The sequence below is a fragment of the Oryctolagus cuniculus genome, chromosome X, assembly GCF_964237555.1.
Source record: "Oryctolagus cuniculus chromosome X, mOryCun1.1, whole genome shotgun sequence".
Lineage (NCBI taxonomy): Eukaryota > Metazoa > Chordata > Mammalia > Lagomorpha > Leporidae > Oryctolagus > Oryctolagus cuniculus.
This window is the reverse complement of record NC_091453.1, coordinates 78943236-78962683: the sequence shown is the minus strand read 5'-3', so window position 1 is coordinate 78962683 and position 19448 is coordinate 78943236. Positions and strand designations below refer to the sequence as shown.

Below are 19448 nucleotides of genomic sequence, written 5' to 3'. Positions count from 1 at the left end.
CCTTTAGGAGATATCCAGAGGTGTATGCTGTATGGAGCCAAAGAGTTCTGGTCAGTGTTTGTAGGTGGGGCAAAAGTCCAGGGTAACACCCAAAATGTGCATGGTAGCTCTTCTCTGTAGTCAGTAAGGAAGAGGGGGTGATCACCCTGGCTAGCATGATCACTGCCTCCACCCTTCTCTGTGTCAAGATGAAGCTCTCTGTGCCTGCATCCCCACTCAGGTGCACAAACAGCAAAGTATCTAATATGCTGCACAGCACGAACATGGAGGCCTCCCAGCTTATAGCAGTCAGGATTCTCACAGCCAAGGATGCTGCGTTCCCGCAGTCATGGGCTGTAGGGATCCACTCTGTGCCCTGGGAGCTTCTCTCTCTTAAGAGAGAGCCACTCTGGCCCAGAGCTGGGCACCTAGGTGGGGATAGAGGAGAAATGCAATGTGCCCCCCCACTCAGTAAAATAACTGGGAACCCTGCCCCCCACCAGCTCCTCTGCCCAGACTCAAAGTCAGTGGTGACCCTGGATTTTTCACTCTGACAAAAACTACAGGCACACATGTTGCCGCAGCCTCAACTTGCATTATTCTGGAAAGATGGCACTTTCCCTGCTGGTGGGGGGGAGGGAGGATGTGCCCACTGTTCACAGAGTTAAGTGGGCACCCTGCCCCCTGCCAACCTTGTCCACCCAGACTCAAAGCAGTGGGGACCACGGGTTTCTCCCTCTGACAGAATCCACCAGAGACATACAGGCCACCACAGTCTCCACTTTCCTATTCCAATAAGATGGTACTTTCCCTACTGGTCACTGGGTGCCCGGGTCGGGGGAGAGAGTGAAATGCCCTCCATTCACAGAGTTAAGTGAGCACTTTGCCCCCTGCCAACTGCCTGAAATTAAAGTTGGCGGGAGGGGCTGGCACTGTGGCGCAGCAGGTTAATGCCCTGGCCTGAAGCTCCGGCATCCCATATGGATGCCGGTCGAGACCTGGCTGCTCCACTTCTGATCCAGCTCTCTGCTATGGCCTGGGAGAGCAGCAGAAGATGACCCAAGTCCTTGGACCCCTGCATCCATGTGGGAGACCTGGAAGAAGCTCCTGGCTCCTGGCCGTTGCAGCCATTTGAGGAGTGAACCAGCAGATGGAAGACCTCTCTCTCTGTCTCTACCTCTCTCTGTAAATCTGTCTTTCAAAATAAAATAAATCTCTAAAAAAAAATAAATAAAATTGGTGGGAACCACGAGTCTTTTCCCCAGATAAGATCACCAGTGGAGCACAGACTTCTGCAGAATCCTCTCACCTCACTCGGGGAAGATGACTTCCCTGCCAGCCACCAGTCGTGGGAATCACTGGTGGTGTCTGGTGACCTGCTGCATATCTGTACACTCCTTGCTGCTCCACAGAGTCTCTCTTACTGTAGATTTTCACTGAAAACCTCTCCAACTATCTCCCAGGAACAAAGATCCTCCCATTTTTCTGGTATTTTCCTGTGATCAAAATCAGCATGTCTTCTCTACTCAGCCATATTGGAATCTAATTCCTTTTTTGACTCATTTCCAAACCATTTCCAAACTACTTTTCCATTCATGAAGCCTGTATTAATTTAGTCAATATTTCATATTCTCATTCTTCCATTCATATAATAAAAATAATAGGCACACATATAGATTGGTTCATTCCTCAAATGCTTACAACAGCAAGGTTGGGACAGTCCAAAGCTGGGAGCCTGGATCTTTATCTAGATCTGCCATATGGGTGACAGGGGCCCAAGCACTTGAGCCATCATTTGCTTCCTCCCAGGATGCATTGCCTAAAAGCTGGTTTGGAAGCAGTAGTGCCAGTACATGAACTAGGACTCTGAAATGGGATACAGGTGACTTAAACCATTTAAACTTAAGTGGTGGTTAAAACTACTGAGCCACTGGGGCTGGCACTGTGGCGCAGCAGGTTAAAGCCTTGGCCTGAAGTGCCAGCATCCCACATGGGCGCTGGTTCTTATCCCGGCTGCTCCACTTCCGATCCAGCTCCCTGCTATGGCCTGAAAAAGCAGTAGAAGGTGGCCCAAAAAGGAGCTCCTGCACCCACGTGGGAGACCTGGAAAAAAACTCCTGGCTTTGGATTGGCACAGCTCTGGCCATTACAGCCATCTGGGGAGTGAACCAGCAGATGGAAGACCTCTCTTTCTGGCTCTACTACTCTCTGTAACTCTTTCAAATAAATAAAATGAATCTTTAAAAAAAAAACTACTGAGCCACAACACCCATCATTCTAATTGACCCTATGCACCTAGTAAATTCACATTACATAGCTGCTTTTTCAATTAAAGCCTTTTTGATGTTCATACAAATATTTGTTGAACTATGACAATCCAAAATGTAAACCAACTTCCTGGCTAGGAGTAAATATGCAACATTATTGTTTGACTACCTACTAATTTGAGTGGTGAGAAGTAATTTCAGCATCTAGCTATCTTGATTTTACTTTTATAACATTTTGTCTAAATTTATTATGTATTCCAATGACACGTTTCTTTGTCAAGGACATCAAAAATTCAGGGAAAAATAATATGAGAGAGCATAAAAAGTCATTAATTTCTCATGAATGTGTTCACAAAGATGTCAGTAGAACTCAAATATCTATCTGAGGATTTTTAAAGATAGATTTATATATTAATTAATCTATTTATTTGAAAGGCAGAGAGAGAGAGACTTCTTGCATCTGCTGGTTCACTCCCAAGATCACTGCAACAACCTGGGCTGGGCCATGCCAAAGTCAGGAGCCATGAACTCGACACGAGTCTCCCACATGGGTGGCAAGGGCCCAAGGACTTGGGCCATCATCCCCTGCTTTCCCATGTGTATTAGCAGGAAGCTAGATAGAAAGCCAAACAACCAAGACTTGGCCTGTCACTCCAATATGGGATGCCAGTATTACAGACAATAGCTTAAACCACTGCACCACCAGCACTGGCCACTGTCTGGGACTCTGACAAAATAAGGGACAGTCATAGACTGAAGTAAATTTGGGGATGTGAGAAAGAAAACCCATTTAAGTTCTAAGTTGCAAAATAGAAAGAGGTAGAGAAAAGCAAGAGGGAATAGTACTAACCTTAGGTTAGTTGATGATTTAGGTCCTTTATGTACAAACATGTGACAAGGGCCTCAGGTTCTGCCTTCCTCAGAATCTCCTTTTTTATCTATTTTTTAAAAATTTAATTATTTTATTTATTTGAAAGAGTTACACAGAGAGACAGAGACAGAGAGGTCTTCCATCCACTGGTTCACTCCCCAGACGGCTGCAATGACCAGAGGTGGGCTGATCCGAAGCCAGGAGCCAGGAGTTTCTTCCAGGTCTTCCTTGCTGGTGCAGGGCCTCAAACACTTGGGCCTTCTTCCACTGCTTTCCCAGGAGCCGGTTTGGAAGTAGACTAGCTGGGGCTTGAACTGATGCCCATATGGAATGCCAGTGCTGCAGGCCAGGGCATTAACCTGCTGTGCCACAACACCGGCCCCTCATTGGAAACTCTTAAGGTATCTCTTGTCCTCCCAGGGAATATGGAGTATAATTCCAAAAAAGTCGAGAATTTTTTAAAACATAAAATGACAAAATTCATGGTGAGTCAGGCCAATAGCATTTTAAGTGTCCAGGAGTTGCAAGAAAATTAGGAAAAATAGTGAAAACAAATCATGAAAAAAATATTTTTTTGACAGGCAGAGTGGACAGTGAGAGAGAGAGAGAGAAAGGTCTTCCTTTGCCATTGGTTCACCCTCCAATGGCCGCCGCGGCTGGCGTACCGCGCTGATCCGAAGCCAGGAGCCAGGTGCTTTTCCTGGTCTCCCATGCGGGTGCAGGGCCCAAGCACTTGGGCCATCCTCCACTGCACTCCCGGGCCATAGCAGAGAGCTGGCCTGGAAGAGGGGCAACGGGGACAGAATCAGGCACTCCGACCGGGACTAGAACCCGGTGTGCCGGAGCTGCAAGGCGGAGGATTAGCCTAGTGAGCCACGGCACTGGCCCAAATCATGAAATTTTATACCAAACTTATCCAAGAAACTGTATCAAACACTAGAAACATAAAAATCAATGAGAATAAACAAAGATGAAGAAAATTAAGTATGTTTTATTAAAAGAGTAGAATGAAAAAAATGATAAGGTATAGTTTATTTTAAAATCAAGGAACTTAATAAAAAGAATTCATGCATTTTATGATGTCACTTAGTAATGTTTCTTTCAGACACTAACATGCAAAGCAAATACCATTCTTGGAGCTGGTGCTGTGGTGCAGTGAGTTAAAGCCCCATCCTGCAGCGCCGGCATCCCACACGGGTACCGGTTCAAGTCCCCGCTGCTCCTCTTCTGATTCAGCTCTCTGCTATGCCCTAGGAGAGCAATAGAAGATGGCCTAGGTCCTTGGGCGCCTGCACCCACATGGGAGATCTGGAAGAAGCTCCTGGCTTCTGGCTTCAGATCGCCTCAGCTCTGGCCATTGAGGTCATTTGGGGAGTGAACCAGTGGAATGGAAGACCTCTCTCTCTGTCTCTACCTCTTTCCATAACTCCGTCTTTCAAAGAAATAAAATAATTCGTTAAAAGAAAAGAAAAGAAAATACCATTCACATTTTGTATGGCCTTTTAGCTGTTTTCCAGGGGTGGTAAAATATTTGTCCTCATCAAAATCTTTTGCTCAATTGCCCTTTATAGGATAGATTACCAGAATTTCAATTGAACTGGGATTCTAGGGCTACTATAGCTCTAACATGGATACCAATTGATTGGAAATTTTTACACTGCTAATGATTGTTATATTTTTATGCTTGTTTCTTTTCCCCTTAATCATACTGCTAAAGGACAGAGACAATATATTTTACTTGCTATTTTCAATACGTTGCTATAAAGCATTAATCATCATTTGATGAGGAAAAGGAATAATGGAAGAGCCTATGTAGAAATTAAAACTGTTAAGACATTTTATTATTCTGATGACATAAACAATGAATTTAATAGCCACAAATAAGAATATGACTAGCCAATGTAGAAATCAAAACCACTATCTCGGGAAATTTATGTTGTCTAGACCAATAGCATAAATAATAAATATCTGGACACCCTACTTTCCCTTAAAGTATATTTTATGGTAGTGAATCATCCAAATAACTGCTTTAAATCTCCATTCTATTTATCATTGCATCATATGCATGAGAAAAGTTCATACTAGGGATGTATGATAAAATGAAACATTATGGTAAAAAAAAAGTAAGCTCCATAAAAATGAATTGTAAAGTCCATAATAATTTTGGGGCAGTGATTTGAATCTCAACTTGCTCAACAATATTCCTCAAATGATTATCTGATTCAGTTATATGTTTTTTATTTGATAGCTCAAAAAGAATCAAATTTTTCCCAGAAAAACTTTAATCAATAAATCACAGCAAGTATTTGCAAGTTAATGCAGTAGATTTTAATGGTTAATTCCAGCTAATAAAATATACATTTTTGCCACTCAATCTATGAATAGTAGAAGCAGTGCAAATAATCCACTAAATAATCTGGCTGAGGGGCCATCAAAGTATAGTTCCTGCCTTGAAATTCTGCCCTGCCCCGTGTAGTTGAGCAAATTTTACATTAAATAATTATTTTTCTGCCCTTCTTCCCAAATAAAATTTTGTATTTAGAAAAAAATATGAATTACTCTTATATCATGGCATTCTCTCATATAATTCCTATGGGAACAATAGGTGTCATTAGACTACTCTAAAGCTTCATTGGTACCTTGAACTTCCTCACTTTATGCATATTCCTTCCGTAGGCTGACCATTCAGCTAAGTTGCATCCATGATGAATTTGAATTCCATCCATCTTGTCCTATTCATCAAATAACACCCAATATTCAAACTTATAGTTTTAGAGAGAATCTCCCTTCTACTAAATTGAACCTGTACCTTGCTTGGGTGAATTTCGCTGCGACTGAATCAGTTTGCTTTTAGATATTCTGAAAAGCAAATAAAACATAACTAGTGTTCTTTGATAACTGAGGAAAGCTGTCACTGAAATGCATACTACTCATGAGTCATATGGTATATTTTATAGATAGTTTAAATTGTTTTAATTTCTGACTAAGTTCTAATACTCTGTTCACGAATGAAAACATTATATTTGTGTATTTCCACATAAACCCTGTTTCACAAAAATAAGAACTGATTAAGATATCAGAAATCAAACCTCAGTATAGAAAAAAGTTTATACATTTTGTATTATGGCCTCAATTTCTACCCTTAGATAATAGAAACACAACAAAAATCCCTCTTGTTTTAGGATTGCTAGAAAATACACCTGAACATTGTCTATTCAACTAAAGTAACAAAACCCTCATATGAACAAGGGAATAGAAATTTGCTTTCTGGGTATCCACATATTATCTTTTTTGATCCAAAATTTAGAATAAAATTTTTCCTTTCTGCCCCAACTCATTTGCTGCATATATTTCCTTTCTCATATAGCAAATGTTAATCTAGTTAGCAGAGAAAATCTTCAATTAATACTTTTTCAGGCCTCCCCACAACTTTTGGTGGGTAAAATCAAGAAAAGTTAATTATCCCTTTTATAGATTATTTTATATTTGTATCAATATAATAAACATTGGTTGAGGGAAATATTATACTAAAGTAATATTTTATTGTCTTTGTTTCTCTCCTTAATCATCTATGCATTATTACACAGCTGTATGTTCTTAAATGCACTATTCACTGGTAACCTACTGAGCCCAAGGATCCACAGAAATGTAAGAAAGTATAAGATGTAGTTCCTGTCCATGTGACATTCTCTTTTTTTAAAGATTTATTTATTTATTTGAAAATCAGAGTTACAGAGAGGGAGAGAAAGAATCTTCCAACTGCTGGTTCACTCCCCAAGTGGCCATGACAGCCAAGGCTGGGCCAAGCTATAGCCAGGAGCCAGGAGCTTCTTCCAGGTCTCCCATGTGGGTGCAGGTTCCTCAGCACCTGGGCCATTTTCCACAGCTTTCCCAGGCACATTAGCAAGAAGTTGGATCAGAATTGGAGCAGCCAGAACTCAAACTGGCATCCATATGGGATGCCAGCACTGCAGGTGGCAGTTTTACCTACTATGCCACAGCACCGGCACCCCATGTGACACAGTAAATTAATGAGATAAGTATTCAAATGACACCAAACTATTTATTAAATGACGTTACAATAGTGAGTTGGTGGCAAAATTCCAAAGGGGCTCAAATGAACAAGTTTGGTGCTTGTGAATGGTCTCAAAAGATATAAGGAATTTTGACAAGAAATAAATAGTTTAGGCAGATGGAACTCCACGTGCCAAAACATGAAGATAGGGAACAGGAAAAGTAGGTTTGAATAATTGAAGTAGAGACTAAAGCTAGAGGTTTGGGAATAATGTTCTGATGTGTAAGATACAAGGAGGGAATCCTTGGAATGTCCGTTCGTATGTATGCATACTTTCACCATAAATTCATTCCTCATTCAGAAGCAATGACAAATCACCAAGGTGACTAGGGAATACAGAAGTTTAAAGACAGTGTTCCTGGCAGAAGCGTGGCAGGCCATGAAGGAAAATCCAAAAGAGGTTTCTATTCCCATGAAGACTATTCTCTGTCTACAAACCTGTCCACCCTGATAGAAGGGAATTGACAGATTTTCCAAGACATAGGGGACCGAGAAACTCAGGACTAGTCACTGCTGTCAGTTGATTAGGAACTCAACAATGATGACAGCCAGATACAGCTTTGGGAGAGAATCCTATGCATAATCTCCATCTCTACCACCAACACCATTTGTTTCTCATGAGTCATTTTAAATATCCCTTGGAATGACTGAGTGTAGAAGCTGACCAACATTCACTACATGGATCATTTTGTCTACTTGATTGAAAGCCTCCTCACAAGACACAGTACATATGCATTTGATACTATTCTAACATACTCGCACAAATTTTTCTTCCCCAGGCCTCTTGTCATCAGATATCTAAACTTGTTCCTGTCAATTCCCTGGCCATAAGACAATAGCTATTTTCCATGAATTAGTGTAGATCCATTCTTCAGGCCATTTTGCCTTCCATGCAAACTGGACTTGCAGATACATGCCTAGAGTTCTGTCCAATTGGAGGATTGTCCTTTCCCAATGCATTCAAGAATATCCTAAGTTGGGATTGTAATGTGACAAATAGTCAACTTTCGCTTTTTGATAGCATACTGTGCTATACGTTTATCCTTCCATAAATCAAACTTGAGTTTTCTTATCCTAAGCCAAATCATCATGGTGATCTCCTCAAGATATCGAAATAGACTGAAGCATAGAGGCAACCAAGAAGAGCAAGTGCTATTGGAATGTAAGCAACATATTTTTACAAATTATTTGTGACTTAAAGACAAATTTGAGCACTATCCTACATATTCTATGTCCATTTGATGATAGAGAACTGGAGCATGCACCTAAATTTATGGTTTAGTGGATCAGTTGTCATGTTTTTGTAAATAATTAGAAGTTTCATGTGCATTGTTATATTGTTACATAACCATGTCCAATAATCAGGTTTTCTGGCTCTATCAAGTTTTGGATGTCATAATGGAAGTTGTTGGGATGCCTGAAAAGAAATTACTTAAGTACTTTTTAGAAATAAGTAGCATAGAGCATTTCTAAAACACCCTCCATTATTTAAATAGCTTTTTCCTATAATATTTTTATAAATTAAAATTGTAAATAGAGTATTTCCTTATGGTGACTAAATAGCACTACACAAAACCCCTGTATGCAGAGGTGCACATTCTGTTTTATTGAATGCGATAACCTGCATAATTGCTTTTGTAGATAAAGCCAAGTCAAAGAAGGATATAGTGTGAAATGAATACACTAGCACTGTCTTGGCCTTGGTAGGAAGTATCCCAACTTGAGTAATCTCTTAAAATATATTAAATGCGTTACAATGATGGTCATCAGTTATTACTTGGAGCTTGGCAAGTAAATATATGTATGCTTCTGGATGAATGTGTATTTTCTAAGACACTTTTGGTAGATGTTTATCCATCTTTAAATGCCGAGAAAGACTCCTTGATGTGATAAGAGAGTAAGATGTGCATGGGACAAAGGATTACATGAAAATAGCTGCAGTCTTGAGAATTGTATCATTCAGGAGGCACTGCTAGTTTCTCTTATAGCCTTATCCATATTTTTTTTCAACATTTTATTTTTATTTTTTTATTTTTTTTATTTTTTTATTTTTTTTTGTCCAGGCCACATAGCTTCTTTTTTTTTTTTTTGAGATTTTTTGACATCTTTATTTGCAAGTAGCAAAGACAGAATATGAATATAAATTTCCAAAGTACAGAATATGGGTTACAATGGCTTCCCCCCCATAACGTCCCTCCAACCCGCAACCCTCCCCTATCCACTCCCTCTCCCCTTCCATTCACATCAAGATTCATTTTCGTTTCTCTTTATATACAGAAGATCAGTTTAGCATACATTAAGTAAAGATTTCAACAGTTTGCTCCCACACAGAAACATAAAGTGAAAAATACTGTTTGAGTACTAGTTATAGCATTAAATCTCAATGTACAGCACACTAAGGACAAAGATCGTACATGAGGAGTAAGTGACAGTGACTCCTGTTGTTGACTTAACAAATTGACACTCTTGTTTATGGCCTCAGTAATCACCCTAGGCTCTTGTCATGAGCTGCCAAGGCTATGGAAGCCCCCTGAGTTCACAGACTCTGATCATATTTAGACAAGGCCATGGTCAAAGTGGAAGTTCTCTCCTCCCTTCAGAGAAAGGTACCTCCTTCTTTGATGACCCATTCTTTCCACTGGGATCTCACTCGTGGAGATCTTTCATACTCTCATGGGCATTTCAGCCGGATCCGCATGCCTTAAGGGCTGATTATGAGGCCGGAGTGCTGTTAGGACATTTGCCATTCTATGGGTCTGCTGTGTTTTTAAATCAAATATAACTCAGTGACTTTCTTTTTGTTAAAAGATTTATTTATTTATTTAAAAGGCAGAGTTACAGAAGCATAGAGAGAGAGAGAAAGAGGTCTTACATCCTCTGGTTCACTCCCCAAATGGCCACAATGACAGGGGCTGGGCTGATCTGAAGCCAGGAATTTGTTCCAGGTCTTCCATATGGGTGCAGGGGCCCAAGCATTTGAGCCATCTTCCACCTCTTTCCCAGGCCATTAGCAGAGAGCTATATCAGAAGTGGAACAACCAAGACTTGAACCAGAACCCATATTGGATGCCAGGACCACAGGCGGTGGCCTTACCTGCTATACCACAGTGCTGGCCCCTAGCTCTGTGACCTTCTAAATGAAAGATTCTGGTTGTTAATGCCAATCTTGGACCCTGTATTTTCTGAATTTTGATGTATGGAAGCAGGACAGGAGGAAACAAATATTGAGAGCTGTGACCACTATGAACATCTGCTCTCAACTAGATTTTCTCAAAAACGTTTTATACACTTTTTGCCTTCATGTGTGAAATGAATTATTGATGTGTGGAAGGACAAAGATCTTCAGCAGAAGTCATTCTTGTATCCAGACTGGAAGAGAAGGCTCTTTGGGCAGCCCCTGATTTTTTTTCTTAATTTATACCAACATCATTGCAAAGCAGGCCACATTGTGAAAACCCAGAGGGTATAAATCTGTCATGAAGGTAGGAAAACTCCCACTGGCTCACTGGATATTTGCTTTCGGATAGAAAATTGATTGAGAAAAAAAAAATCCCCTTTACTGAGTGACATTGCATCAAGGAGACCAGGTGATAAAGAACAAAAAAATTGTATATTCACTGGCTGTGTCAGTACAAATGAAAGTGTCAAACTTATCTTTTGGCAATGTAAATTCACTCTACAGGCAAATAAACTGCAATAATATCAACAGGCCTCACATAAACTGAAGAAAATTGCCTTCCTATAGTCATATATGCCAAGCCTGATTCAGAACATGGCACATTGCCTTGGAATTGTTTTTGTCTAGATGTCCTTCGCTTGTAAAGGTTAGCTGCAGTTACATTCACAGTAGGGCACAGGGACATTTAATGATAGAACAGGAAATATGATTTATGGATCAAGTCAAATAACTTAATTTTACTGGAATGTTAAGAAAGTAGAGTGCCCTGAATTAATTTCTGATTAATAGGCAATTGAATAAAACATGTTCTCTGTGGCCCTTAGAGCTGCAAAGCTTTCTGAAATTTGCTGTTTCACATTCCCACGGAGCAGATCCATGGCTGGGTATCTTAGATAGCTTTCTGTCAGTGATTCATTCATTTTGCCAGTCCCCACTTTGATGCTAAGATTCCCTTCTAAGAACATAACTCACATTAATTCAATTAATCGTCACAAGGATTTCTTTATGAGGTAGGCCATATCATAAACTGCAATTTACAGTTGAGGATACTGAAGCAGGAAAAGCTTGAACCTGGGTACCTTAAATGGGTACCACATTTTTAGCCACTATGTCATGCAGTCTCGTAAAAGCATGGTACACAAGGGGCTGGCACTGTGGCGTAGCAGGTTAACTCCCTGGCCTGAAATGCCAGCATCCCATATGGGCACCAGTTCAAGACCTGGCTGCTCCACTTCCAATTCAGCTCTCTGCTATGGCCTGTAAAAGCAGTGGAAGATGGCCCAAGTCCTTGGGCCCCTGCACCCACGTGGGAGACCGGAGGAAGCTCCTGGCTCCTGGCTTCGGATCGGCGCAGCTCCAGCCATTGCGGCCAACTGGGGAGTGAACCATCAGATGGAAGACCTCTCTCTCTCTCTCTCTCTCTCTCTCTCCCTCTCCTCTCTCTTTGTAACTCTGACTTTCAAATACATAAATAAATCTTTTAAAAAAAGAAGCATGGTACACAGTCTAGATGTCAAACATGGCATATCTTTATTTCTCCCTTGGTTTCCAGAATTAGTTTTCAAGTCATAGTCAATCCCATCCCATGCTATAAGCTGCCATTGCTTCTTACTACCCAATTCCTAGACATAACCAGATGTTGCCAGAATAGAGTATTCTAATTGGCTGATCCATCTATCTTAACTCTTCTTCAGTTCATCATAACCAGTGCTACAAAATTAATTTATCTAGAATACAACCTAATTTATGTACCTAAACAGCTGTTTTTTACTCTAATATAAGAATCATTTGCTGTAACCAAATACATATCCTTATTTTATCCTTGCATCTTGGTCTATCACTTCCTGTTTATACCATTACATGACATTGGAATACCCCCCCCCCACCTACTGGAAACCAGTACTCATTTTTCAGGATGTGTTTTGAGGCCTCTGTGATCTCCATAAAGAAGCTCAGCCTATCCCTACCATCTGATTATCTATCCCAAACATTTGGCAACCATTCAGCATAAGATCTGGCTCTCTGCTTTGACTTTTTAGACAAAAGCTAAGTTTGGAATTGATGGTAGAGTTGCATGGTTTCAGCAGGTTTAGAAAGTGTTCAGTTGAATATTAATTGACCCTAAAATATTCAGCAAAATGTTTCCCTTTATGTAAATTCCTCCTAAAAGAGAAGAACAGAAAATTCAGGTTAATTTGCAATTCAATTATTTTGAGTCGTGAAAGAAGTGTTACTGTCTTAGCTCTCCAGAGCCCACTTTGCTAAAATTATTAGATTTCATTGTATAACAGTTTAATACTATGAGTTATTTGCATTTAGAAATCTCCTCTAAAGTTTACTGGACCATTTAAACATTTTTAAATTACTAGCAGTAAATTCAGTCTATGCTATAAATAATACCTATTATCTGCAGAGATTAAAATGTGAAAATGTGGATAATTGCACATTTTGGAATGACCATATCTTAGATCTTTTAATAGGTGTGTTTGGTGGAGAGGTGGAAAATTGAGAGAAGTAGTGAAAGATAGATAGAGTGACTGAAAAACTGTAATATCACATTCATTTCCAATCTGTGCACCTAGTAAAACTGTTTGTTTCTCCTTGCATATGTAGTCATCTTCATCTAATTACAAGCAAAATATCCATATATTTATAAGATAATATGGGAGCCAGTATTGTGGCATAGTAAGTAAAGCCACCACCTGTAATGCCAGCATTCTGTATGGGGTCTAGTTCAAGGACCAGCTGCTGTATTTCAAACCCAACTCCTTGCTAAGGTGCCTAGGAAAGCAACGTAGGTGACCCAAGTGCTTGAGCCCCTGCACCCACATTGGAGACCCGGAAGAAGCTCCTGGCTCCAGGCTTTGACCTTGCCCCTCCCCAGCCATTGCAGCCATTTTGTGAGTGAATCAGCAAGCCTCCTTCTCGTTTCTCTGTAATTCTGCCTTTGAAATAAAAAAATAAATCTAAAAACAGATAATATGGAAATCAGGACCACTAAATTGTCACAAAAGAATTTATCAGAAAAAGTTTTGATCTTGTGAGCAGTTACTTGAGTAAACTTTATAAGCACTTAGGGGAAAGGTCAACACAATGAATCCCCACTTTCAATGAAAAGTTGAAATGTAATTGTGAAAACTTTCTTTTAGGGGATGTTTTAACTTAAATTAAACATATGCAGTCAATACACCTGAAGTATTTGATATAAGAGATTATCATAGAAACGTTGACAGACGATTGAAATGTCACAGAAAGCACCACTGTTATCTAATGAGGTCTTAATACCAAGTGACAAAAGAAGTAACAATTAAACTTACACATTCTCAAAATCATCTGTCACTCCCACAGGTTAACAATTTTCCCATGTAGTAGAAAATGCTTGTGATAAACAAATTTGTCACATGTCAATTAATGAAAAAGAAAGATAAGTCCTCCAATAATATACTGGAGGAAAAGTACTATATTTTTATATTTTAGAATTATCAAAGTTCATTTTCATTTCAGAACTGTCAGGAAAATAATGAAAAGTGCTATGAGAAAAGCATAGCCTTTAAATTCAGTTTCCCACTGATGTGTTAATGAACTTGAAAAGAAAACCAAAGTATAAAATAAAAGACACAAAGCAAGTTACAAATAGGGCAAGCCATAAACGTTACTTTTTTAATATTGCCATGACTAAAAATTTTACAAAAATACTTTCAATCAACAGATAATTTGGCTTTACTATTATATTCTAAGAAAATAAAAAAAGTTTATCCAGAGTGAAAATACCCCTAAAAGTACACAATGTGAAACAGACTTTTATTGGATGGATAGAAATCTCATGCAGATATTCCTTGCTTTGGTAATAGACATATAGCTAAAAGATAGATACTTTTCTTTTTTTTTTTACTTTCACTTCAAAAATAAATAAGAGTAGGTAAGTAGTTGGCACAGTGGTTAAATTGCCTCTTGAGACACCCGCATCTCATTTCAGAGTGCCTGGTTCAAGTCCTGGCTCCTCCAATTCTGATCCATCTTCCTGCTAATGCACACCCTTGGGTGCAGAAAGTAATTGCTTAGGTGCTTGAGCCCGTATCACTCACAAGGGAAACCCAGAAAGTGTTTCAGGTTCTTGCCTTTGGCCTAGGAGAGCCCTGGCTGTTGTAGGTATTTGGGGAGTGAACCAGCAGAAGGAAGACGTCATTCTATTTCTTTCCTCTCCCTCTCACTCTCTCACTCTCTTTTCATTTCAACTAATATGAAAATAATTTAATAAAAATTTTTAAAAGCATATAATAAGTTATTTTATAAAGTAAATAATCAAATATTGGGCTACTTTGTTTTCTAATGAGTTCAGATTTTTATATAAAACAATATTCCTGTTAACAAGTAGGAAATACTTCATGGATAGAGTTTTGTGAGAAAGTTTGTGGGCAAAATAAAAATAATATAGAAAATATAGAGTCATAGCACATTTTCCATAGAGGGTGCAAACATAGGCATTATACTTTGCAAAGTATATTATTTGATTAGGACCCTACCTTTTAAGAAGTAAACTGCCTCATAACATATTTTTCAACTAAGGCACTACTTTTCATTGTATTATTAATTAAGAAAGCAAAATGCTCTTCTCCAGATAATGCTTCTTTAGGTGGCAGCTATTTGCTTGCTATTATTGGACATTTAAATTCTTCCCTACTTATCTTAAGCTTCTTTACTTATTTACTCCTTTACAGGTTGTTGATACTGTAATGGGAAATGTTGCAACCAGGGGCTAACACAGCAAAAAACTTCACAAACTTTAAAAATATGTTTAACACTGGTAAAGTGGGGAGGGGAGATTCATCAAAAAACGGTATGGAGTTTTAAAGTGAGCTTATGAAGCAGATTAAAACAGTCAGAACTTGCAACAGTGGAAATTAATTAGTTTCAGATTTGAAGAAAAATTCTGTAAGAAAGTATGAAAGAAATTCAAATAGGAACTTACTGGAAGTGACCTACATTTCCATATATAAATCAAGTTGCATTCAGATATTTGTTCTGAAAAGTTTACATAATTACTAACTATTAATTTAGAATTAGACTTCACTCACCTATGTAAAATATGATGATGACTCATGATATTCCCACCACAAGACAAGACCATATCTGCAGTATGGTATGTTCTTCTTGGCACCACATTTTAAAAACCGGAATTTTCAGAAAGGCACAAGCAATATTGTGAGGCACCTTGAAATCTCACAATGAAGAAATAAACATTGGGGGCATTTGATAACCATTTTCAAATAGTTTGAGCACCACATGGGAGAAGGAATATATTTACTCTGAGAAGCTCCAAAGAATGAATCTGAAATACATGTCAACCAACTGAGGAAATACCTCATCAACATCAAAAGAATAAACCAGCTACAGGACACCTCCTGAGGCAGCCACTAACTTAACACTGATCAGAATCTAGCAGAAACTAAATGATAACCCATCAGAGATGCAATGATTCTGTTGCATTAATGACACTTAGTTGTTTTCAAAAAAGAAAATTCACAGGACTACATGCAGGACTGCTCCAAAAAAGTCTAAAATATATCATACAGTTTATTACTGTGTGGAAAGTTCAAAACCCCTTCCCACTATCAAAGTAATATATATTTTATAAGGAGGATCATTTTGGTGAGATGATGAAGTAGGAAACAGCAAAAATCGGTCTGTTTAGGGGTGGGGAACCTCTGGCCCACAGGCCATATACAACCCATAAAATCACTTCATCTGGCCCTGCCAAGGCGACTGCAAGGTTAGACTCGGAATTCAACCATCTACAGCAGGCTAATTTTTAAATGAATAATTTTGTATGACCTGCAAATGGTGTTACAAATATCCAAATGGCCCTTGGCAGGAAGAAATTTCCCCACCACTGAAATTGCACTGGCAAAAGCTGATGTAACTGTTTTGAAAATCTGGACTCTGTTGAATGCTTACAACTTCCAGGGAAGGCTTAGTTGTAAATTTGGTTATTTCTGTCAATTTCAGCTCTTAGTATACTAGTAGTTAGCCATCCCCCTTTCTCAAGCTCATGGTAGCTAGCTGTGTACATATTCCTGGAGCAGCCTGCACATATCTTGTAAGAGCCAAGGAGAGCAAAAATAACACTGTCTTCTGAGAGAAGGAGGGAAGGAAATATCATTTTTTCTTAGAATTTTATCTTTGAACTTCATTGAACCATTTCTCTTTCTATTAATATCACACTATCATGAGAATTTTGTTGTAATTATCATGCATTTGTCATGACCCTGAAAATCTAATGCATTAATAAGTTCCTTAAAAACACCAAATACAAAAATAAAAATTAAACAAAATGTAACCACACTAAACATTATTTTGTAAGATTTCCAAAGCCATTTATTGAGAATTGTAACAATTTTACAAAATAATAAAGATTAAAGCCTTTAAAAATGACTGCCTTCCAAATAGAATCTAAGGTCAGATTGCTGATTGCTGTTTCTGAACACTCAGGTGCAAACAGGAGGATGGTCATTGTTGCATCTCCTCCCATTGTTTCAAGCCTCTCCTTGTCTGACTGAAGTGACTTTCAGGAGATTTAAAAGGTCAGGGCCTTTCTTTTTAACCTCCACCATTTTCTCCTTTTTGGATCCAGACAGTAGAACAACTGCATATATAGGGAAAATTAGAAAGTGAAAAGGCAAGACCAGGTAAAAGAGTAGGCTACAAATAGACTTAAGAATACTTTGAGTTTATACATCATGCGGAACATTGGCACAGACAGCCTACAACTTTGGAAAAAGCACAGTAACAAAAAATAGCAGATTCTGAGGAAGGGAGCAAATCTGATTTTTAAACTTACCACATTAATAGATTTAAATACAAGTTCTAAGTAAAAAAAATTCTGAAGCACACAAAGAAATGACAAAGTATGGCCCCCTTCAAAGGAAAAAAAAAATTAAAAATAGGAACTGTTGCTTAGAAAGACCTGATGATAGATCTAGTAAAAGACTTTAAAACTCTCATCTTAAAGCTGCTCAAAGAAATAAAAGAAGATGTGGAAGAAGTGAAGAAAATGATGGATAAACAATGTAGAAAAATCAATAAAGAGATAGGAGAGCTAAAAAGAAATTCTGGAGCTGAGAAGTACAATAACTCTAATACGATATACACAAAATGATTCAAAGGAAGGTTTAAGCAAGCAGAAAATAGAATCCATCCACTTGAAGATAAGACAATGTATATTATGGAATCTGAGGGACTCAAAGAAGAAAACTGGAAAAAAGTGAATAGAGCCTAAAGGACCCATAGGACACCATCAAGAGGACCAAATTATTCATTGTAGAAGTCCCTGAAAAAGAGATAAGAGGGAGGAGAGAATATTTGAATAAGTAATGACTAAAAACTTCCAAAAATTGATGAAAGTTAGTAATGTAAACATTGAAGAACATCAATGAACTCCAAATAAATTAATTCAAAGAGGCTCACACTGAAACACATTATAATCAAACTTTGGAAAGACAGAGAGAATCTTGAAAGCACCAAGAGAAAAGCGACTCATCACATACCAAGAATGTTCAGTGAGATTATCAGCAAATTTCTCATCAGAGACGTTAGAGAAAATGGACTCATTTACTCCAAAGTGTTAAAAGAAAGAAACTGTCAATTAGATACTGAATACCTGGCGAAAATAACTTTCAAAAGTGAGGTTAAAATTATGATAGACAAAAGCTGAAGGAGTTCAATGCCACTAGATCTACCAAGCAAATAATGCTCAAGGGAGTCCTTCCTGCTGAGTGGAATGAAAGGACACGAAATGTTAGCTCCAAGACAAATAAGCAAATAGTGATCTTGATAAAGGTAAATACATAGACAATTATACAAGCTAGAATTGTTGTCACCATGCTATATAACCACACTTTTTGTTTTCTATGTGATTTAAGAAACTATACTTTTAAAATGTTAGTCTAAGAGTTAACATTTGGTGTGTAACTCCACATTTTGTTTTCTACAAAATTTCAGAGACCAATACATTTCAATTAATTGCTAGTTTATGTTTTGAGGCATACAATGTATGAGTATGACGGTACTTCCAAAAGTTCATAGCAAATGTAATTAAAAAGCTTATTTTTGTGCAAAAAGAATTTGAAATCTATGCGTATGAGAGGTCTTCAAATGTTCATGAAAATGCATATTATGAAGACACATTGCATTGATTATGTCTTACTCCCATTTTGCACAAACTTTTTGAAATACACTCATGTATAATTTTGTAACATCAACAAAAATAAGAAGTGGGGAGATAGTTATAAGGAAGCAGAGTTTATGTGTGCTATTCAATTTAAGATGATATGAATTAGAGTGTTGTAAGTTTAGTATGTTACATATAATCACCACCATGGTAACCGAAAAGAAAAGTACCTATGGGATAAACACTAAAGGATGTGAGAAAAGGATTTAAATAGTTCACTACAAAAAAAAAAAAAAACTGAACTAAACACAACAGAAAACAATAATACAAGAGATCAGGGACAAAAAGTTTTTCAGATATATAGAAAACAAGTAGGACAAGTGTCAGAAGTAAGTTTCTCCTTATAAATAATTACTTTCAGTGAAAATGGATTAAACCTCCCAATTAAAAGACAGAGATAGCAGAATGTATTTTTTAAAAAGATATCTTAGATTTGATAACAGGACAACCAAACAGGGGACATGTAAGGAAATAGAGGACTTAAAATAGTACTCCAGGGTGGTCAGCATTGTGGCTCAGTGGTTTAAGACATTACTTGTAATACATACATCTCATATAGGAGTGTGAGTCTTGGCTACTCCATGCTTCTTATTTAGCTTCCTACTGATAATCCTGGGAGGCGGCAGAAGATGGCCACAGTATTTGGGCTCCTGCCACCCACATAGGAGACCTGGATGGAGTTCCTGGTTCCTGGCTTTGGCCTGGCACAGCCCTGGGTATTGCAGGCATCTGGAAGTGAACTAGCAGATAGAAGACCTCTCTCTGTCTTTCCCTCTCTGTCGCTCTACCTTTCAAATAGGTAAAAATAGGTCTTAATAAAAATACAATAGGGGCAGGCATTGTGTGGCAGC

The 19448-nt window shown here is 38.4% G+C and overlaps 1 pseudogene; it reads left to right on the top strand.

The window, feature by feature from the left end:
• Positions 1 to 263: 263 nt before the first annotated feature.
• The window catches only part of LOC138847552 (developmental pluripotency-associated protein 4 pseudogene), a 39492-nt pseudogene continuing 20307 nt past the window's right edge, over positions 264 to 19448 (top strand).